This window comes from Mandrillus leucophaeus, unplaced genomic scaffold (genome assembly GCF_000951045.1).
Source record: "Mandrillus leucophaeus isolate KB7577 unplaced genomic scaffold, Mleu.le_1.0 Scaffold87, whole genome shotgun sequence".
Lineage (NCBI taxonomy): Eukaryota > Metazoa > Chordata > Mammalia > Primates > Cercopithecidae > Mandrillus > Mandrillus leucophaeus.
The window spans coordinates 1,446,615-1,469,361 of record NW_012109474.1 but is presented as its reverse complement, the minus strand read 5'-3'; the positions used below and the strand labels follow the sequence as shown (position 1 = coordinate 1,469,361).

At 50.6% G+C, this 22,747-nt stretch overlaps 1 protein-coding gene across 3 annotated transcripts in view; it reads right to left on the bottom strand.

Moving 5' to 3' along the window:
• The window catches only part of CTIF (CBP80/20-dependent translation initiation factor), a 344,748-nt gene extending 323,346 nt beyond the window's left edge, over window positions 1-21,402 (bottom strand). The window contains exons 1-2 of one of the 3 annotated variants that reach the window (XM_011968992.1): window positions 21,146-21,402; window positions 20,629-20,702 (exon numbers count right to left, since the gene is read on the bottom strand). The gene's annotated coding sequence lies outside the window, so the exon portion shown is untranslated. The remainder of the gene's footprint in view (window positions 1-20,628; window positions 20,703-21,145) is intronic. The other 2 variants (XM_011968993.1, XM_011968991.1) reach the window with 2 other exon arrangements.
• Window positions 21,403-22,747: the final 1,345 nt, after the last annotated feature.

Sequence of the window (22,747 nt, the reverse complement as noted above, 5' to 3'; positions counted from 1 at the left end):
GGAGGCGGAGCTTGCAGTGAGCTGAGATCCGGCCACTGCACTCCAGCCCGGGCTACACAGCAAGACTCCGTTTCAAAAAAAAAGAAAAAAAAGAAAAAGAAAAAGAAGGAAGGATATTCCCTTCTTGTGAGACCAGTTGTTATGGTTAAAAATAGCCTCCAAATTCTTTGAAATTCCTCCTAACAAGAAGTAGGGTCTATGTCCCCATGTTCTTGAATCTGGACTCTGTGACTGCTTGACCAGTAGTATATGGAAGTGACACTCCAGAGACTGTCGGATAACTGGCATTTCTAGGCCAGGCCTTAAGAAATTAGCATTCTCTCCATCCTGTTCCTTGGGACATTCACTTTTGTGGTTTGGTTTTTTTCATATTCTTGGGATAAACTCCACTTGGTCATAATATACAATTATTTTGTTTTGTTTATTTGTATTTATTTAGGGGGTACACGTGCAGGTTTCCTACTTGCATATATTGCATAGTGGTTAAGTCTGGGCTTTTAGTGTACTCATGCCCCAATAGTGAACACTGTACCCAATAGGTCATTTTTCAATCTTCACCTACCTCTCACCTTCCTACTTTCATAGTCTCCAATGTCGATTATTCCACTCTACATTGGGATTCACTTTTCAAACCCAACCACCATGCTTTGAGGAAGCCCAAGCAGCCTTGTGGGGAAACCTGCATAGAGAAGAACCAGCAGCCAGCACAACTTGCCAGCCATGAGAATGTTCCATCTTGGAAGTGGATCTTCCAGCTCTGCTTGCAGCCCAGCTGATGCCACATGGAACAGATGCAAACCATAGCTCTTGAGCCCTGCCCAAATTACAGACTAAAGAGCAGGACAAAGGATTATTGTTGTTTAAGCCACTAAGTTTTGGGGTGGTTTTTCACACAGTCAACAGTAACTAGAATACTTATAAGAACTAGGCTCTTAAATTCTAATCATTTGTTCAGCCCACCAAGCTATCAGCTTCCATAGGTAACATTAGAAAATATTCTTTTGTTTGTTAGGATTGCGGGGGGGGGTGGTAGGAATGCAGACCTCATTTAACATTCTATCATATTAATAAAGGAGCTAAGATATTTGGGGAAACTAGAAAGAGGAAATAAGTCTCAGAGTGGTCTGAAGGTAGGGCCACTTTTTTAAGTTAAAAAAAACAAACAAACTTAAAAATTTGTATGAGCACATACACAAATTTGAGAATGAGACTCCAGAGTCCCCATCTAGATAAAAGATGATAGTTAGGAGAAGTTCTGACTTCAAATATTCAAATATCCATCCTGATTTTTGATTCAGAAAATATGATCACCATCACTCACAAGATGGGAGAGGATATTCTAGTCTAAAAATGCTGAGTCCAGTGCTACAGGTGATTCTCTCTCCTACAACATAACTCTTACAGATTCTGAAAAAGAGCTGCAAACCCTTATCAGGTTTTCCGGTATGAGTTTACCAGGATGGGTTAGCTCTCAAATACACCCCTTACTTAACTTTTGGATAAGTATATTTATTATTAGTTGGAGAATAGATGTCAAAGATAACACTTCTTATTGTAGCATATTTGATGCTAAGATGATCATTTGAACAATTAAATATATCAACTGTCATTGTGCTGATGTTTTTCAGGTGCCAACTGAGAAGTTTCTAATGACCAAAATCCTAGATAATAAGTTACTATTTAAGAATCTAAATTTGTAGGCCGGGCACGGTGGCTCACTCCTGTAATCCCAGCACTTTGGGAGGCCGAGGCAGGCGGATCACAAGGTCAGGAGATCGAGACCATCCTGGCTAACACGGTGAAACTCTGTCTCTACTAAAAAATACAAAAAATTAGCCAGGAGTGGTGGTGCATGCCTGTAGTCCCAGCTACTCAGGAGGCTGAGGCAGGAGAATGGCGTGAACCCGGGAGGTGGAGCTTGCAGTGAGCCGAGATCACGGCACTCCAGCCAGCCTGGGTGCACTGCATTCCAGCCTGGGTGACAGTGCAAGACTCCGTCTCAAAGAAAAAAAAAGAATCTAAATTTGCAAAATAGGTGCTCTTGAAACAAACTAGATACTATAAAAAAGAATTCTTTACAAAAATATTTACTATAGCTGTCTTTAGGTGCTGACCACTTTTTGTGAATTGAAATTACAATCATATGTATAAAGGTGTGATGTAAATAAACATTTAGGAACCCACATTTGTTACATGAAAAGAGGTAGCCTCAGGCTGAAATTGAACATGTATTATTCAAAACTCTACCAGTGCCAAGTGACACAAACCCAACCCAAACTAACTCATGCGACATTACCCAAAATTCACTACCTTGGAGTTTTCTGTCATACCTGTGTACCAACTGTAACATTATTATTGACCTTGTACTACTTTTTATTAAACTCAGCCTCCTGCAGAGCAATACTGAATACTCCCTTCACTTGTGAACATCACAAGTTCTATGTACTAGTTGTGTTTGTTGTTCTTTAATGCACATATAGATGAATACATGGCTTACATTTTGTACCAGTTTATAAGTATCTAACTGAAAATCATTGTGTGTTCTACCAGTGGTATGAATGCCATTCCTTAAGGCACAGAAAGGGAATATACTCCAGCCTGGGCAACAAGAGTGAAACTCGCAAGAAAAGGAAAAAAAAGAAAAGAAAAGAAAAGAAGGAGGGAGGGAGGGAAAGAAGGAAGGAAGGAAGGAAGGAAGGAAGGAAGGAAGGAAGGAAGGAAGGAAGGAAATCTACTGAATAGAGAAGTGTTACAGACTGAATTATGTCCTCCCAAAATTTGTATGTTGAATCCCTAATCCCCAGCGTAAATGTGTTTGGAGACAGGGCCTTTAAGGAGATCATAAAAGGTAAGTGAGGTCCTAAGGGTGGGATCTGATTAGGATAGAAGTGGTTTCCTTATAAGAACAGACATCAGAGAACTATCTCTTCCCATGTGCACAAACACAGAGGAGAGACCGTGTGGGACCCAGCAAGAGGGCAGCTGTCTGCAAGGCAGGAAGAGAACCCTCACCAGAAACTGAATTTACCAGCACTGTGATCTTGGACTTCCAGCCTCCAGAACTGTGAAGAAATAAATGTCTGTTGTTTAAGCCACCAGTCTGTGGAGTTTCATTATGGCAGCCTGTAGGGACCAATACAGAGACTATAGAAACTAACGAATTTAGCGCCAAGCCAGAGGAAGACAAATCGGGCAGAGGTCGCGGTTCTCTTAAGTTTCCAGCTCTGCTTCTCATCAGCTGCTAGTGCTGTGCTCTCTCCCCAGGACAGGGTCTCTCCACCCGCAGTGGATGTGGCCAAAGCTTCCAGGCTTCTTTCACGCCATGCCCTCAAGAAGGAAAGGACCTTTCTCTCCCAGCTTCCATTCAGAAAACTCCAGGGAAGGTCCCTGGTTGGCCTGGCTCTGGTCACGTGCCTATCCCTCATCCAAAAGCTCTGGCTGGGACAATGGCGACACAAAATGGTTCATGACCAGCCTGAGTCCCAGCCCGCTCTGTAGCCCAAGGGTGACTGACACCTGTGAATTTCCAGGTCTCCAAACAAGTTTTGCAGGGGGCCTTCAAGATACTGTTTCTCCAGTTCTCTATCTCCTCCCCACCATCCTCCTGTCCCTACCCCCAGGCCATACTCTCGCCCATCTGCAATTCCATCTGCTTTCACAGCCCCGCCTCTCCTTCAGTCCCTGCTAGACTCTTCTGACCACACTGCATTTGCCTATGATCATAAGAACGGCTGTCCTTTCCAGAGACTCAGCTCCATGCCAGGCACTGGGCTAAGAGTAAAACGTACATTAGTCCTCATTCTCACAGCAGCCTTATGAAGTAGACACTATTATGCCAATCTCATAGCTGGAGAAGCAGAGCTCTAGAAAATTAACTCTCCTAAGCTCACAATGCCAGTGAGCAGGCTGGGTGTGGTGGTTCACGCCTGTAATCTCAGCAGTTTAGGAGGCCAAGGCGGGCGGATCACCTGAGGTCAAGAGTTTGAGACCAGCCTGGCCAACATGGTGAAATCCCATCTCTACTAAAAATACAAAAATTAGCCAGGTGTGGTGGTACGTGCCTGTAATCTCAGCTACCCAGGAGGCTGGAGCACAAGAATCACTTGAACCTGGGACGAAGAGGTTGCAGTGAGCCGAGATTGCACCACTGCACTCCAGTCTGGGTAACAGGGCGAGACTCTGTCTCAAAAAGCAAGCAAACAAACACAATGCCAGTGAGCAGCTGAGTTGGTAGCAAGCCAGGTCTGAGCACTCCACAGTATGTACTTGAGGCTGTCCCAGCGGGGTCCCCAGCTTGCTCTCTGTGCACCTGTGAATCACTGACATCTCTGTTCTTGGCGTGGGGTGCTTGAGCAGACCATCACCTCCCCTTGCATTGGGCCTTTCCAACTCCACTATCAAAAGGCAAGGCAAGGTGAGGAAACCAAGGCACAAAGAGTTTAAGATTCTGTAGTGAGCTTTATGCAGAGCCAGGCCTGGAAGCCAGGGCTCATGAGCCTCAAAACCGGAATTCTTCACTATCACTCCACAGTGATGCCCCCGCCTCTTGGCATCCTGACCTTCCAGATGGGCAGCTGAAAATCCATCTAAGGCAGAGATGCTGCTGGGACGATGCAGAGCACTCACCACGCACCCTCCACGATCAGACGGATGTGCAGGCAGCTCAGGACAGACAAGACCAACGGGCAGTCCAGTAGCTAAAACTGCAGGCTTGACGTTTAGAATAAAAAGACAAGCTCCAAACCCTCATGCTTCCAGAAATGGCCCAGAATTGGGGAGCTGAAAGTCCTGCCTGCCTCCTCCTGGCAAAAGGAAATTTTTGATACACGTTTCTCATCAGCCAGCGTGCTCAGGGTTTCTCTCTCCTGCTGGCTGAAGGCTCCCTGAGAGGACAATTGAGTCTTCCTTTCCTTTGCCCCCTATTCCCCATCCCCAGTACCCCAAACTGAGCCCTGTGTCTCACACACACATACCAAGAGACTTCCCTGGGGGCAAACACCACAAGAATGTCTTTAGTTGAAACACAGTTTCCTCCATTGCTCAGCCAGGGAAGTTATCCAATACATCCATGTCACAGGGTCTCTATGCAACTGGGCAAAGGTGAGTGCCAAACCTTATCTCTGCTTCCTGAGCAAAAAAGAAATGAAGCCAGAGGCTGGCAAGCCCAAGGGGAGGTGGTAGTGCTAAGACATAGGAGCTGGCTCCCAGGGGTGAGTGGGTGGCCAGATTTTCAGGGGTAGGAGCCCGCATGAACCATCCCCACCTTCTCCAGACCTGGAGGCCCATCCACCCCAATCCCCATCACAGTCACTTTGGGCAGAAAGCTCCAGCCTTCCTCTGCAAAGTGGGTCAAGCCTCAGTAATCTCACCAGCTTCTGAACACCCCTGACCTTAGCTCCCTGGGCCACTCAAAGGGGACTCAGATGAGGTGGTCTTGGGCTACTTATCAGGGCTGCAAAGAGTCCAGGCAGGGGAAACAGATCTTTGCCACAGATTATTTTTTGAGCTGTGAAGGAATGGGAATCCCCCATATCTAGAAGCTGCCCCTGAAGATTACACAGTCATGGGCTACATTAACAGAAGTATAGTGTCCAGATGGAAGGAGGTGACAGCAGCATGATTCCTGCGCCACTCAGGTCACACCTCGAACACTGTATTCCATTCCGTGTCCCCATTTTAGGAGAAGCATTGATAAAAGAGATGTACAGAGAAGGGAAGCCAGGAGAGGTTTGGACACCTTGTCCAGAGAATCCTTAAGGGAAGAGAGCTTATCTCCAAAAGAAGATTTCGCACTCTGAATATTTGGTCACCCTGGAAGGAGAATGGGATATGTGTTCTGTGTGGCTCTCAGATCACAGCCAGGGCTACCGGGAGGCACACCTTGGTCTAAGATAATGTCTTTAGGCCCGGGCTGCCAAGTAATGGCCTGGGCTGCAAAGCTGTAAGCTTCCAGTTCCCTGGAGGCTACAAGGCAGATGCCTGCAGGAGGCCAAGCCTCTCCCAGGTCCTTCTGGGCTTTCAGACCTGTGATTAAGTCATTTAGAGTCTCTCCCATCTCCCAGATTGCAGTGGGAAGGAGAGCCCCAGGGCCCTCAGGCAAATCTCAGGAAACCTGGAAAATTCTTTCTCTCCAAAGAGCTGGTGTTAGACTGACAGAGAGGAGAAGCTGGGAAAGGGGTCATGCCCCCAACCCACCAGAGCGTGATAATGCTCCCCCATCCTGGATCCTGCCTTCAGGGGCTTTCAGCCCTATCCCCACCACCCTGCAAAGGCACAACCTCTCCACTGACAAACACGATGAAGAGGGTGCCTCCACCTCAGTGCCTGCCTCAGCCTGGGAGGAGACAGACAAGGGCCGCTGGGTACAGTGGCAGCCTGGAGCCAGTTCCTGAGGGAGACACAGGAATCCAGAAATTTCCACACAGTTCATTCTAGAGAGGCAAGAGGGTATAGTTCAGAGAACCAGTCCTCAGTTTGTCTTTTCACTGGCAAGCCTGGTATGCAACCTTGGCCAAGTCACTGGTTTCTCTTGCTTAAATGTCCCCGTTGGAAGAAGTGCATTAGCGCTGCCAGCTCCCCAGGCACCTCACAACGATGCCAGGAGTAAGGACCCCTGGTGGCACCGACAACAGCAAGAAATGAGAAGACAACTTAGCTGGTCACACTGGCGGACAGCCACCCCGCCACAGCAGCTGGCCATGCACAGCCTCTTCACCTGCTGCAATCTGCAGGCCTCTTCCCATTCCACCCAAATACTGGTGTCAGGGAGCTTGGGAGGCTGGAGCTCTGAGGTCATGAGCGGGCCATGGAGATCCAGGACCTTTGAAAGTCACTCAACCTCTTTTCTAGTTCTAAAATCTACGACAGATACATTAAGTAAACTTTTCTAATGAGGTGAGTAAAATCATGAATGCCTCGTGGGATGAGCCAGGAGCTGGGCGGCTGCAGGTTTACAATCCTTGTTCTGACTGCCCTGGTTACAGTTTGCATTCCAGGAACTACCCCATCACCTGCTCCTCACTCTCATCTGCCAGCCCCCTGGGCCTAAAGGCAAAGGGAAACAGGATGGAGGGAAAGACACAAGAGGTCTTTGACTCAACTTGGGCCTCCAAGGCTTGCCACACCCGTGGCTGGCTTCTCTCTGGTGCGAATGAGGCTGCAGGCAACCACGTTTTTGTTTCACCTAGAGGAGGAAATTACAGTGACATCACTTCACCAGCAACCCTTTCCCCACACGCTTTTGTGGACGTCACTCAAAGCCCACACCCTCAAAAGCCTAGAACAAACCTGGCACAAGGTGGGGATCATTTCTACCTTGTGCAAAGAATTAATTTTACAGGGAAGGAATGAATGGCCAAACCACACTTCCAACTGGCCGTATCAGGCAGATGTGCGACTGTTCCCTCCGGTGTAGGCAAAGGCCAAAAACATCTCAGGGATTCTCCCTTCTAAGGATGTAATCCCTGAATTATAGAAGGATGGGCACAGGGAACCTCAGAATGAGAGGATCAGAGACTTTCGTATCATCTCGTTCAAGCCCTGAGGTCACCGAGGACAAAGCACCCAGATGTGAAGTGACTTCCCCGAGAGCAGCCAGATCACAAGTGGCCAATCTAAGACCAGTGACCTTTTCAGAACATCAGGAGACTATAGGGGAACCTGCCAATCCCTGTGTGTGACAGGCAAAGCTTGAGCAAAACGGGTTATGCCACTTCTTAGCTGTGTAGCCTGGGGTAAAACACTCAACCTCCGCTACTGTCTGAATATGTGTATCCCCCCAAAATTCATAAGTTAGAAATCCAACCACTGACTCGATGGTATTAGGAGGTGGAGGCTTCAGGAGGCAATTAGGTCATGAGGGCGGAGCCTCATGAATGAGATTAGTGCCCTCATAAAGGACACCCCAGAGAACGTCCTCACCCCTTCCATCATGAAAAGAAGCGGTGAGAAGGTGCCATCTATGAAAAAGTGAGCCTTCACCAGACACTGAATCTGCTGGCACCTTGATCTTGAACTTTCTAGCCCAAGAAATAAGTTTCTGCTGTTCATAAGCTACCCAGTCTATGGTATTTTGTTATAGCAGCCCAAACGGACTAAGGCACAGGAATCCAGAAATTTCCATACAGTTCATTCTAGAGAGCCAAGAGGGCACAGCTCAGAGAACCAGTCCTCAGTTTGTCTTCTCACTGACAAGCCTGGTATGCGACTTTGGCCAAGTCACTGGCTTTTCTTGCTTAAATGTCCCTGTTGGAAGAAGTGCCCTCATTTTCTCATCTATGAAACAGAAGCTGTAATGGCTAATGAAGACAGCACAAGCAAAGTTCTCACTATGACACCACAACACTTAGCAACTCTTAGGCTTTGAAAGTTATTATTGGATCACCCAGGGTTTCAGGAGAAAGACCACCTGTTCAATTCCTGCGTTTACAGACATCTCCCCACTGCCCAAATGCAGCAGCTCACAGGCCAGAGTCCACACAGGACTGGGTTTGTAGCCTGGCTTCCCTGTGTGACCTCAGGGGGAAGGCTAACTTTTCAGGTGTGCCGGCAAAAGAAGATAATGACTACACTCAGAGCTGAAAGATGAAATACACTTAGTGGGTGAAGTCCTAAACACAGGCATAACACACAATGCATGTGTATTAGTATCCATGGCTGCCATAACAGAGGACCACAAATCAGGTGGCTGAAAGCAACAGAAATGTATGATCTCATAATTCTGGAGGCTAGAAGTCCAAAACCAAGGTGTGAGCAGGGCTATATTCCCTCTGCAAGCTGCAGGGGAGAATCCTTCCATATTCATTTGCTAGGGCTGCCATAACAGGCCACCACAGACTGGGCGGCTTCATCAGCAGAAATGTATTTATTCTGGAGGCTGGAAGTCCAAGATCAAGGTGTTGGCAGGGTTGATTTCTTCCAAGGCCTCCCTCCTTGACTTGCAGATGGCCGCCTTCTCGCTGCGTCCTCACACTGTTGACCCCATCTGTGTCTTATCCGTGTCCTCTTCTTCTTTTAAGGACACCAGTCATACTAGATTAGGGCCCACCCTCGTGATCTTATTTTACCTTAATTACCTCTTTAAAGGCCCGGCCACCAATCCCATTCTGAAGTGCTGGAGTTAGGACTTCAGGATATGAATTTTGAGAGGACGCAATTCAGCCCAGAACAGGTGTGTTGATTACCTTTCTTCCTCTTAGGGAGGAAAACGTAGAGAGATCTGTAAGTCCTCGTCCAGGGCACTGTGCAGTGCCACACTGAACTGGTTTGGAATCTGGACAGATAATCAAATGAACAAATCCCTTTCTAGAAATATGTGTCTTGCCTTAAAAATACTTTGTTTTCCAGCCAGGCGCGGTGGCTCACGCCTATAATCCCAGCACTTTGGGAGTCTGAGGCGGGCGGATCACCCGTGAGACCAGCCTGACCAACATGGTGAAACCCTGTCTCTACTAAAAATACAAAAAATTAGCTGTGCGTGGTGGCTGGCACCTGTAGTCCCAGCTACATGGGAGGCTGAGGCAGGAGAATTGCTTGAACCTGGGAGGCGGAGGTTGCAGTGAGCCAAGATCGCGCCGCTGCACTCCAGCCTGGGAGACGGAGCGAGACTCTGTCTCAAAAAAAAAAAAAAAAAATACTGTTTTCCATGAGGCATGGACCCTGTGGCCAGCACCACCCTAGCCTTATAGGAAATGCCCTGATGACTCCCAGGACAGCAGCAAGGTGCTCATGATCCCAGGGCACAGATAGGCAAGTATCCAAGGAATGATAAGGAGGCAGGGAGTGATGGGAAGTGCTACGTGCTCTAGCAACCCACAGACCAATACTGTGGGAAGATGGGGAGGAGGACACAATGACGCCCTGAGCAGAGTGGAGAGGAGCCCAGAGGGGACAGATTTGTCTCTCAGCTTGCATGGTCAGTCCCATGGCCTGGGCTGTTTGCATGTGTGTGAATAGAGGGGATAGTGGTTTGGGGAGGGGAAGGTGGCATCCACCACCATCTTCCCATGCCCTGCATTCCCTGGGGCCAGGCTTCCCAATCAGCATGGGCAACAGAACTCCTTCTGCAGAGTAGGCAGGCCACTGCTGAGCACCAATTCCTCTCCCCATCCCACAGCTGCCTGCAAAGGTGACTGCTGTCCTCTACCAACCCACCGGAGCCTCAGGCCTTCAGGCCTTTCCAGTCCTGCTGCCTAGGCCACCAGTGACATACGCGCCCTCCCTCTGGACAATTCTGCCTACTGGGGTTTTCCACCTGGCCCCAGTGTCGGGAAAGTGGAGGAGCTGCTGGGAGAATGGACCACAGAACCCACGTTCTGGGCACACAAAAGGCATCCATGGAACACCTGGGGTCCTATGCACCAGCATTACTTTTTTTTTTATTAGCTTAAAAAGTCATAATTACCAGAAATGGCAAATCTATAGGATAGAAACAAGATTGGTGGTTGCCAGAACTGGGGGGTGATATTTTAAAAAAACAAACAAACAAAAAACTCAACAATATTGAGATATTAAAAAAATTATATTTAAATAAAGCTAATTCACTAATTCCCTCCCAATAAATAAAAGCATCTTGAAACTTGGTGAAGTAAATGTTCCTCTTTGCTTAGCCAACCATTGCTCCCTTCCCCACTTCCTTGCAAACAGAGCTTGCCTCTTGCTCTAGATGAGGCAAAAGCACCAGGGATTTGCTTTCTCCTCTTCCACTGAGGCGGAGGCATGGGTACTGACTCGTTTCTCTTCAAGGAGACTTGGTAGAATCTCCAGCAGGGGAATTCTGGGAAAGGCTTCCCTTCCTGACAAATTAAGACAGACAAGGAGAATCTAACCTTCCTGCCTGCCTTTGGACGCAGTTATGTGAGAACGTGATGCCGGAGCAGTGGCAGCCATGCTTTGACCATAAGGGGACTGGCCTGAGAACAAAGGCCAGTGTGCTGAAGATGGCAGACTACGTGAGATGAAGTCCTTGAAATGATCACTGACTCCCTGAATGAACCAATCCTAGAGCTTCTACCTTTAGACTTCTGGCTGAGTTGAAACACCTTGTTTTTAAAGCCATCGTTAGCACACTGTTCTTTTACTTGTAGCCAATAACATCCCACGAGCCAGATGGTTTTCATCTCTCCATACTTTCACCCCAATCCCCAAACTGAGATCATGGTGAGATATAAGATAGAACCCTGTGGCTGTAAACTGAGCCCCATCTGAATTCTGAGTCCAGTCCCCACAGATAATGCTTTCCCCTACGTCCTCTGAGCAAAGGAAGGAAACAGCTGCCAACTTCTCTTGTGCACGAGCACCTCCCCTGTCACCCCTATGTGCACCCTGCAGTATAAATGACTGATAACAGTGTCTGATAAATGTCAGGTATGACCCACATGCATACGCCCCCCCAGCCCATGTGTCATAAGCCCCCACCTACCCAGGACAACCTCAGTTTGTATCTGTGTCCCAGCATGATTATCCATTTGAAAAAAAAAAAAAAAAAAATCACAGTCATCCTACTTCTGGCTGCTTCGTCGCCCTTTTCATTCTCCTGACCCCATACTTACCAGCTTACACTAAAGCAAGGCTGTTCTGTCTTCCCCAGCAAGATGGGTAGATGGGCAGCAGGGACCCAGCCAGGCTCACCCCAATTCACCTCATCTCACTCCTAGAGCCAGACCCACTGCAGATACCTTGTGTGTGCCCACTAAACTGAGGCAAAGGTTAACAGGTAAAAGGATTACGGCAAATCAATAGAATGTGGGCAGAATAAACCATTTTTAGAGGGAGAAGAGGAGAAACTAGGTGCTTTCTCGGAATCCCTGACCCTCACTATTGGCCTGGTCTACACAGGGTCCTTCATGCAACTGGCAGAGCACATCCAGGCACGTCCAGCCGTCTGATGCAACCTTGCTGCAAAGGCAACGCATGCTCTTTATTACCCCATCTGCCGACTATGTGACCCACACAGATGCCAAGCATCAAGGAGATGGAGGAACAGAAAGACTTTTTGCTTCCTGAGAGTGCCCAGGGCACTGTAGGTAGATAATGGAGACAGATAAACCGCATACTGTAAAAAATACTTTGCTTGGAAACACCAGCCTGTTTGGTGACATGCCAAGATGTGAATTCTCTAGCAGGTCACTTTTTTGATCTCATGGTTCAGACGTGTTAAGTATCTCAGCAAATGACCCAAGAGTGTGGGACAGGCCTGTGGGTTCTGAGCTACTGGTGAGATCATAATGCTGCCTACCCCAGGGGAAGGCCCTATAAGGGAACAGTATGGGGAATGTGTCAGCTCCACCCACTCTGGATGGAACCACACACATTCTTTCTGAATCCCTTCAGGGCTCAATTGTCACAACTGCAGTTATGTCTCTGCCTCTGTCTGTCTCCCTCAGAGAAGTTACTTTCATTTAGCAAGGCACACAGAGGCACCCAGCACTGTGCCTGGCATATAATAGGCACTCAGTAAACTCCTTGCACTCAATAAATTCCACACAGCTCCCTGCATGGGATTCCCAAGTCACTTACTTATAAGCTGAAATGTATTCTGGGCGTTGGAGGAAGGAACTTGCAGCAGGTGCTGCTGCCTCTCTCATGATCATCCGAAAAGCACTGAGCCAAAGCTTCTCAGAACTCCCCCATCACAGACTGCGCCTATGCAGCCGGCTCAGCTACCCTCACATCTATCTTCAAAAGCTGCCTCTGTGTGAAGTAAGTTAGGACAGAAGTTGGCTGGATTCTCACAGAAGCTCAGCTTGACAAATGGAGGCCCTTCCAGCAGAAGCAAGCAGGATGGTGAAAGGTCTAGAAACATTTCTCACAACAGCTGCAGGGGCCATGGGTGAAAACTGCCAGCCAGGAGGGTGGCCAGAGCTCAGTACAAGGCCTTTCCAGCTATAACACAAGGGAAGGCGCTGCCTCCGAGGCAATAAACTCCCAGCCACAAGCAGCACTTTGGAAAAAAGTGCTGCTGCAGTCAGGACTCCCACACCAGGTGGAGGGTTGACCAGATGACCTCTAAGATGTCTCCTGAGTTTCAAACTGGGGGAACTAAAGACTCAGGGCGTGGAAAGACAATGTAGTTCCCAGTCTGGAGGACCAGTAGCAACTGCAATCTGCACAGGACACCCTTAAGGGGACCCTGGAAAGAAGCCTTATCTGTAAGAACCTGACCTGAGTATGCAGCAGGGAGAATGTTCTGAGCTTCCTAGACGGGGCTCATCTGAAGTTTTTTCCTAAGAGACGAAGCCTCGGATGGAACTGTCCTTCTCTGCCATCCTGCACATGCCTCCCCAAGTTGTGCAGCTATCTGCAAGGCCCTTTTAAAAGGTTCCTACCGAGGAGCACCTCTGCCCTTTCTCTTCCCTCTCCTCACTCACTCACCCTGCCCTGATCGCAAAGCATCTCCTAAGGTGGAGATTTAAGTCAGCAAAGGGCAAAGAGCCCCAGACTCTCCCCAGGCCCCTGATGCCGTAGAGCCCCCAGTCAGGAAGACACTGGTCCTCAAGGCTTTACACGCTAATTTCTCTCTTGAGGGCCTCTTGGACCACATGTGTAGTGGACATTCAAAGCTCTAACAGGCCTGAGGTCTCACATTTCTAGGGAAGATTTTTCTCCACCTCACATCCAGGTCAGGACAAAAGGCAGCATGCCCACTTTCCATCCCCCATGCGGATGGGCTGGTGTCTAGTCCACCCTTTCTCCCAGCATGCAAACTTTTGCCAGGTCCTGTTTTAGGTAGGGCTCTTGATTTCTGGTATCATCTCTAGTCCCAGAGGAGATATAGTCAGGACTCAACCCCTTGGGCTTTGAGGCCAGGAGCCACCCCTCAACACCTCTCCCAATCCCCAGGCCTAGATAAGCCCCAGCTGGAGCTCACCCTCCACACGCCCTTTGAGATCCCTGGGGATTTCCCTTACATTCCATGAGCTTAGCTCTGCTTTGAAAGGACGCTAGCTACAGCTTATACAGCCTTTCTAGGTGCTCTGTCACTGGAAGGTTTTCAAGATTTTTACTCCACTGTGGTACTAAAAGTATTCTAAATCAGCCTTGGGATGCTCCCTTTGGACTTGCTTATGGAAACCTTCCCTGGCTGACCTCCCACCCCAGACAACTAACTCTGGGCACATCCCTGCAGATCCGCAAACACAGACTGAACACACACTTACTATGTGCCAGGCACTATTATCGGTTCTGAGAATTCAAACATGCAAAGACTGGACCTTCGCCTAAAACATACCAGCTCTATAAAAATGAAGTATGGCAGGAACAGAGGGATCTGCAACACTCTATTTAATTTGCATTCCACTCTTCCCTGGGGTTGTTACAGCTTTTTAGTGGCTTCATATGTTCATATCTTCTCTCCCCAACAAAACTACCTGCTCCTAGAAGCAGGTTTCAGGGCTTCCCCACTCTGTACACTCCAAGGGGCTGGGACAGGGCTCTGCTCACTGTGGATGTTAAAAAGCAAAATGCCTCTCCCCTAACTCACTCTAATGCTTCCAGCTGAAACATGCTCTTGGCTGTCACGGGATTCTGCCAGCTGGGCCTCCAGCATGACACAGCATCCCCGCCTGGCTTCCCTGACGACAGCGGCCAGCATGACAAAGGATTCTCTGACAATGGGAGGAAGAGGTCTGCTCTCATTGTCTCCGGCAGCCCTCACCGTGGTCACGCTCAGTGGCCGATGCTTCCCCACTCGCAGGGCTCAGCTTGGGCCCACACTTCTGCGGCCTCTACCTTGCACAGTGCGTTGTCTGTAAGGCAGCACCACCCCACTATCCTGCTAGCAATACCTGAGCACTGAACTCACCATGATCTTCCCTCCTACCTCAACCCTAGCAGACCCTGCTCCAGCAACCAGAAGTTCACACCTGAGTTAAGAGCTGCTGTCCCCCCAGTCAGTGAGGCCACAAACCAGGGAGCCACTGAGACGACTCCCTTATCCCCCAAGTCTAACTAATCACTGCAGACTTTACTCCCTAACTAATTTTAATGTATGACCTTTGGTCCATCCTTAGATGCATGGCCCTTGTTCCAGGTCTCACCCCCTGTGACGTGGCTGCCATGGGGAACCTGTTACTGCCTCACCAGCCCCGTGGCCACCCGGTTCCCAGTCCTGTTCCCTTCCAATCCAAGCAAGGCTGCACACCTCTCTGATTAAAGCCCTGCCTCTATGCCTTACCTGCAGGCTAAAAGCCAAGGTCTGAAGCCAAGCTCACAAAGCTCCTCCACTCTGAGCACTGTCTGCCTCTCCGCCCTTGCATTTGACCTCACTGCTTGCGGTTCCTTCCTACACCCAGGCAGCCTTGTTCCTCCACACCCCGCGCACACCATGCCTTCTCCCTGAATGCCCTTCTCCCATCTCCTCTCCTGGCCAGTTCCTTTTCATCCATTAAGATTCAGCTCCTGAGCCGTCTCCTTTAGGAAACCCTCCCTGACATCTGAGGCCGGAGCAGGTAGCTGCCCCTTGTCTGTGCCGCTATAAGGGGCTTGGGCTTCTCTCCCCCTAGACTCCCCACATCACATTGAACGGAACGGCTTATGCGTCTGTCTCTCCCACTAGAAAGCAGGCTGCTTGAAGGCAGGGGGCTGTACCTGTTCACTGTCGTAGCCCCAGGGCCAAGGACAGAGACAGGCATAGAAACACAGCCCGATAATTACTGTGAAGCTCCCACAAACTGCAGGATGATCAACTAAACCTCTTAGGTCTGCTCTACCCACCCCAAGCACCTAGTCTCCCCCTAACCATTTTTGGGCCATTGTCCCAGCCTAAAACCTCCTCCACCATGAGCCAGGCCTACTGCCAAATTCACCTCATCCATGAAACCATCCCAAACTGGCTCCACTCTACAGATCATTGCTATGGTAACTGCCTTCCATACTTTATCTCCCCCACCCCTTGGGTAAGTGAGCATTTGGGTCGGGCTCTATGGCTGAATATAAGTGAACAGTAGGCATTAAGAAGCTCTGGGAAGTTCAAGGCTTTCTGTTCATCATAATGATGTCAGACAGCAAGGCACCTCAGCCCTGAGCCCTGGACCTGAAGTCTGAAGTCAGGGTTCATATCCCTGCTCTACTGCTTACTCGTGACTTGGGCATGCCACTAACCACGAAGGCTCAGTTTCCTCTTCTGCAAAATGGGTATAACAACAACTGCCTCACAGGCTGATAATGATAACTGCCTATTATAAAACGCAGATGGGATAATTTGTGTGAAATACTTTGCAAACTGTAAAGCCAAATCAAGTGCAGGGTATTAAAGTAGCCCCGCTGTCAACCAACCACTATCCAACCATTCTGTCCTCCTCACCAGTAGTTTCGTCCTTACTTGAGTCAGTTGAGAATCAAATGAAATCTGTAGCTTCTCTTCCTAGAAAAGTACACATGCATCCCAGCTTTGCAAACACTTCCAAAAGGTTCATGAGGACCCTGACTCAGGGCGAGAAAGCCACAGACCAAGTTTGAGAGCACTGTAGGACACCAAGACCCTCCATCTTTCCCCAATACACATCTTCACGTGTTCATGAATGCCAAAGATGAAGATAAGGCAGGAAGGGCCAGTTGTGAAGGAAAGAAAAGTCAAGATGAAAAAATGAATTTCAGAGCTCTTCCCAGAACCAGGAGACAGGAGAGAAGAAGATAAAGAGTTCTCACTCTTTGGGAAGTAATAACCCAACTTTTTTCCAGAAAGCATTATGGTACCTAGAAAGAATATTGGATGAAATGTCAAATTCCAGGATTTTTTACCCACTCTGCTAAGGACTCACCATGACCTTGGGCAAGTCATTCCACTTCCCTAGGCTTCAGGTCTTCACATGAAGATCAGATCATCTTCAAAGTCCTCTCCAGCTCTGGGTGCCAGAGATCCAAGGATGTGTCTGTTCTCACCCCGTTGTGAACCACAGCTCTGGCCTTAATTCTGAAGTCAGAGGCATGCTGAGAGCACGGTGCCAACGCAGGGAGAAGGCCACCATTACAGCAAGGTTCTAAATTAAACTGCACACAGTGGGAGGCAGTGGGCAAAGGAAAACCAAACCTGAAAGGAAGCAGCTGAGCTCAGGGTGCCGGTGAGTCAGTGAGGCCCAGAGGTAGATGCCCCCTCCCCCTGCCATGCCAAGGACACCAAATGGGGCTGTGTTATCAGGTAAGTTATGCAGAAATGCCACCACGTGTGGAGAATTCTCAGAAACTGCAATTTGCCTGCATGTTTGTACCTCCTGTTCTCTATCTGGGCTCAGGATTCTCTCTCCATCCTAACCACCCACCTCCTGTCTCCTCCTTCATGACCTGAGCTGCAAACAACATAACCTTAAAACAAGGGCAATGGAGCCCAAAACGGAAATGAAATTAGAGGACAATATCTGACCAGACGGTGAGTTTGGGATTAGATAAAAAGCAGACTTGTATTAACACATCTACACAGACCTGTAAGGCAGAAACTCCTACACCCAAGGCAGGGCCTGAGTGAGACCTTGACCAAAGCCACAACCTCTCCCTGAGTCACAGCACATCTGAGCTGAGGCGGGACCACAGAGAACACCTCCTTAGCTCCATGTCCCCAGAAGCCTGTTGGTTGGCTTCAGGGTAATTTCCATCAGCTGCCTAACTTCCACAGAAGAGCAGACCTCTGGGCCCTCCCAGGAGGTTCCAAAAAGCCTGAAGTTCAGGGTAACAAGGGCCATTAAGGTGTTTTTTCCCATCGCTTCCTTCTGCATTTGCTCTAGAATAAGAACTGGCATTATGGGCCCCTTGAAACCAACATATGTGAAACTGACTAAGTTCCAGGGTGACTGCTCTAAAATATTTATGATTTGTTCCCTCCTGTAGGCTGTGTTATTGCATTGCAACTTAACTATTTCTGCTCTACTATCTTTGTAGAGTAGCAGAGTATCTGGTCTAAGTGAGGCTGGTGCTTCATAAACATTTGCTGGACTTAACGAACATTTGATAAATTTTATTTGTACGCACTTCTATATACACAAACACGTAGGTGCCCAGTACATATAGAGTGAATGGTTAATTGATTAGTTGGCTAAACTTAATAACCCTCCAGGCTGTCTGACAACCTTCACACGCATGAATTCTGAGAAATCCATGCAGGCAAGTATAAGTTCTTTGCTCCTCGAATTCAATAAAGACTCAATGAACACAGCCATATGAACATAGATAATGTTACATGAACAGGCATACCATACTCATTTATTACATGCACATATGATTCTGGTAGAAACTGGATGTATCGCAGCTGCTATCCATTCACCAACAGCAAATTATTAAATGTGTGGTAGTAACAGCAATGCAGACTTCCCTTCTTTAGTGGCTGCTCTCATTAGGAATGGTTAGCAAATCAAGAGTGTTTTGAGAAAGAATATGTGTCAGCATAATATACTCTATTTCTTAGTTTCAGTATTTCCTGAGGTATCAAGAATCCACACTCAAAAAAAAGTGGCCACTATGAATTAAATGCCATAAGTTGAGGAAAGGGGGAATGTGGCCCTTCCCCCACCGAGAGGCCTTATGCAAGCCACATTTTTGAGCCTCAGTGTGTTCATCTGTAAAATGGGGCTAATACTCTCCTACCTCACAGGACCCTCTTAATAAATGCTATGATATCTGGGCGGGGGCGGGGGGAGGGGGTGTAAGAAAACCTGCCCTGTAAGGTCATACAAACATATTATTCTAGCAACCTGTTAATCACTGATGACACTGTACCCTAGAATGTGTTACAAAATTACTGCCACTGAGCATCCATTATCCAGGACAGATGCTTGACACAGATGAGGTGATCTGTGTGTAAACTGAATCCTGTGTCAAACACTCAGAGGGAGTTTTTCCAGACAACCTGAGCGTGTCCTGGCCACCTTCTAGCGTCTGTTCGGTGCATTCTGTTCACGTATAATTGGGTTTTCTTGAAAGCCAGGCCATTTCCTTGCGCAGCCCGAGCCTGCTAGGAGCCTGGATTCCTGAGGTTTTCAGCCCAGACGGGGCCCTGGGCAGGAGGAACTGGAAACGGACAGCCGGCAGCCCCTCCCTGCACTCTGGGCGGCTCCTTCCTCTCGGCACCGGCCCCAGCAGCGGCGGCGGCGCTCGCTCGCGCTGTGTCACTTTCGCCCTACGGAGGCTTTAGCCGCGGCCGAGCTGGCGGCTCCAGCGCCTTCCTCCTTGGTCGCGCAGGCCCCTGGCCTGGGAGATAATCCCTGGGCCGCAGAGACACAGCGCCGGGCGGGCGGCGGGCTGGGCCGGGTTGGGGCGCGCTGGGGCTGCCGGGCCGCCTTGGGCTCCCACTGTAGGGCCGGGGCTGCGGTAGGCAGTCGCTGACTCTCCCAGATCTGCGAAGGCAGCGGCGGCGAGCACGGGCACGCACACCCACCGAAAGCCTCGGTGTGGGGTCACCCTAGCGTGGACTGGGGGCGGCGCAGCCAAACTAACCCCCCGCGCCGCCGGGGGTACCCCCAGTCTGCCGGGTCAGGGGGCGTCGCAGGCGCGGAGGGAGGGGCTGTGTGACTCAGCCGCACAGCGGACCTGGGACTCCTGCACCCAGGACCAGCACACGCGACCCTACGGTTTTCCCCGGCCCACAGCCGCACGGTCCCCTCTCCAAGTAACTCGGGCGCGCGCGCGCTGGGACACAAGACCTCGACTCGGACGAGGAGGGGGCTGGTGGGACCGGTCGCGCGGGGGATCGGGGCCCACGCGTGTCCCCACTACGCCGCGGTCTGCGGTCCCCGCCCCCCACACACACCGGAGCCGTGTGTACACACAAACAGCCGGGCGGGGGAGGCGACGCCTCACTCCTCGGGGTGGGGACGCACGCGGCGCCGCCAGCCAGCCCTCCCCTCTACACGCCGCACAGCCTGCCCTGCTCACACCCCCCAGCCCCAACCCAGAAAACTCTGCAGAACCAAACAACCAACACCGCCCAGATAAGGGACTCAGACCGCCCCTTCCCGATTGTCTTTAACCATCAATAGAGAAACACACTCGGCTCAGGCGCGCGGTGTCCCGGACGCCCCCTCCGGCCATATCCAGGCACCGGCACGCGGCCCTCCGAGGCCCCAGACCTTAGCCGCAGCCCAAGCCATCGCCCCCCACCCCACGCCCGCCCTCCTCCATGACCGGGGCCCGGGACAGTTACCTGCTAGTCGTGCTGATGAACCCGAGCCGGAGCCCACCCCACGGCCGCTTGGGTCACTCGCCACCCAAAGGTGGCTTTTCAGAGCCTGTCAAGTGAACCCCTCTCCGCCCGGCGTATCTATTCCCCAGGCCCGATTGCACCGCGGCTACAGGAATAATAAAAAAGCCAACAGAACCACGACCGTTGGGAATAACCAAAGGGGAGACCGCAACGGGTCCACCGATTTCGTTTCTTCCTCTGCTCCCATCCCCCGCTCCCCCCGCGGCCCGCGGGCTCACCGGGGACGCAGGGAGGGGGCTGCGCCCTGTCTAGACGACAGCCATCCACAGACATCCCCGAGCCCGCGGGGACGGGCGCGCACACTCACACACGCCCGCTGCCACAGACACAATCAGTCACCGGGGAAGGGAGGGGCGGCGTGGAGACACACTCTCGGGGTCCCTCCCGCAGCCCCGAGTGCTGCAGCCCGGCCCCCAAACGCCACCCCGAGACGCGCTCCCTACCTCCGCGGAGCGCGGTCTGAACAGCTGCAAGTTTGGCTGGTACTAAACCAACTGCTCGATGCAGCAAATGCGGGCTTCAAAACAAAAGGGAGAGGAATCGCGCTCGCTCCCTTCCTCCCCCCGGGTCGGAACCCGGCACATGACAGCGGCTACACAGCGCAGTTCCAAAGCGAGCCGGGCTCCAGCCGTGCGCCCCCCAAGAGCCCCCCTTGGCACCGGAGCTCCAGGGCCACCGCACCCCACGGGGCGGAGAACCAGGCAGGGAATGGGACAAACCCAGGGAGGGGGCGACACTGTGGAGTGCAGTTTCCCACCAAGGGGGAGGAGGGGATGGTAGATGGGTGCGGACACCCCGCTGGCCCAGGCGCAGGGAGGGGGAAAGGGGCTGATTGTTTGGGGCGGTTTTCCTGGATTTATCTATAAGCACGCGCACGTCACGCAGCCCTCCTCCCGGGTACCCGAATCGATCAGCAAGCTGAGGTGACTATAAGAGGAGGACGGGAGAGGAGATGCTCACCTCGGGGTTCCTCTGGCCGCCGCGCCAAGCCCGAGTCGGGGGTGGGGGAAGGGGGCAGGGAAGGGGAAGGGAGGGACGAGGCTCCAGAGAGCCGACTCCTGCCTCGAGTTCGGAGCGTCCCAGCTGCGGAGGGGATCGGGTGCCCCAGCGCACAGACCCAGCAGAGAGGGGAGGGAGGGAGGGAAGGGAAACAGGGAGGGAGGGGCGGGTAGGGGGGAGGGAGTAGAGGAAGGAAAAAAAATGATCCCTGATCTGACACAGGGAAAGAGAATGTAGGAGAGTGACGTCTAGGCCCCGCCCTCCCCTCCGGCCACGTGCAAAGACTTGAAAGGAAAGAGGGCGGCGGGAGGCCTGCTGGGTAATGTAGTTCGCCTTTCTTTTCCAGGATGGCGGGCCCTGGAGAGCGGGGTGGCCCCGGGACGCTCGGGATGTTGGCTTAGCTGCCAAGACAGCCCAGTCTACCGACATCAAAACCCGCCGCCCAGCGACCCCACGGCACTGGCGCAGCCCTGGATGGGGGCTTTTGCGGTGGGAGACCCGGGGGCTTAGGAGAAGTCCAGGCTTCAGGGAAACGTTGGTTTTAGAGTCAGAAAGGCTTTAAGGATGAGAACTTCCGTGCTGAAAGTGCAAAGTCTGTGCTAATGGCAGATAAAAAGGAGCTTTGTGCATGCACTGGGGGGCTCATGTGGCGTGATTAATGCCTCACTAAATGCCACCGTCGGTTATTGAGATGCATATGTTATAATTAACATTTGAGCATCTCTGTGTCAGGGGCTGGCTGTTGTAATTAGATATGCACTTTGCAACCAATTAATTTTCCTTCGGCCAAGCTAAGGGCTGGGACGGGGTAGTTGGGAGAATTCAACGTAGTGGATAATTCAGTAATAACCAGATCACCAATGTTTTTGTTAAAACTGAGCTTGGTACAGAGAGGCCTTCAGGAGAAATACTGAATAAAATAGTGTATACCCCAACAAGGAAGGGGGCTAGAAATTCATTAGAGGAGCCGTGTAATGCAGTATAAACTGCTGTAGAAACCCATTTATTCATTAGTTTACATTCACATTTAGTGAGCACTTTCCACAGACCAGAAACGTCTAGGAATGCCAAGACAGGTAAGACCCACAGTCTGTGCGCTCAAGGAGCTCAGTCCAGTGTAGGGACTACAGTCAATGAAAGTACTATATAAGGGATAAATCAGCGCTTAACACAAAGTACTGTGAAATTCCCCCCACCACACAACCTGGAGCAGCCAAATGGATGGAGGGTGGGTGGGGCGTGGTAGAGGATCAGGAAGACTTCCTGGAGGAAGTGATATTTGAGCAAAGAATTTCTAAGATTTTTTTTTTTTGAGACGGAGTCTCTCTGTCTCTCAGGCTGGAGTGCAGTGGCGCCATCTCCGCTCACTGCAAGCTCCGCCTCCCTGGTTCACGCCATTCTCCTGCCTCAGCCTCCCCAGTAGCTGGGACTACAGGCGCCCGCCACCACGCCTGGCCAATTTTTTTTTTTTTGTATTTTTAGTAGAGACGGGGTTTCACTGTGTTAGCCAGGATGGTCTCCATCTCCTGACCTCGTGATCCACCCACCTCAGCTTCCCAAAGT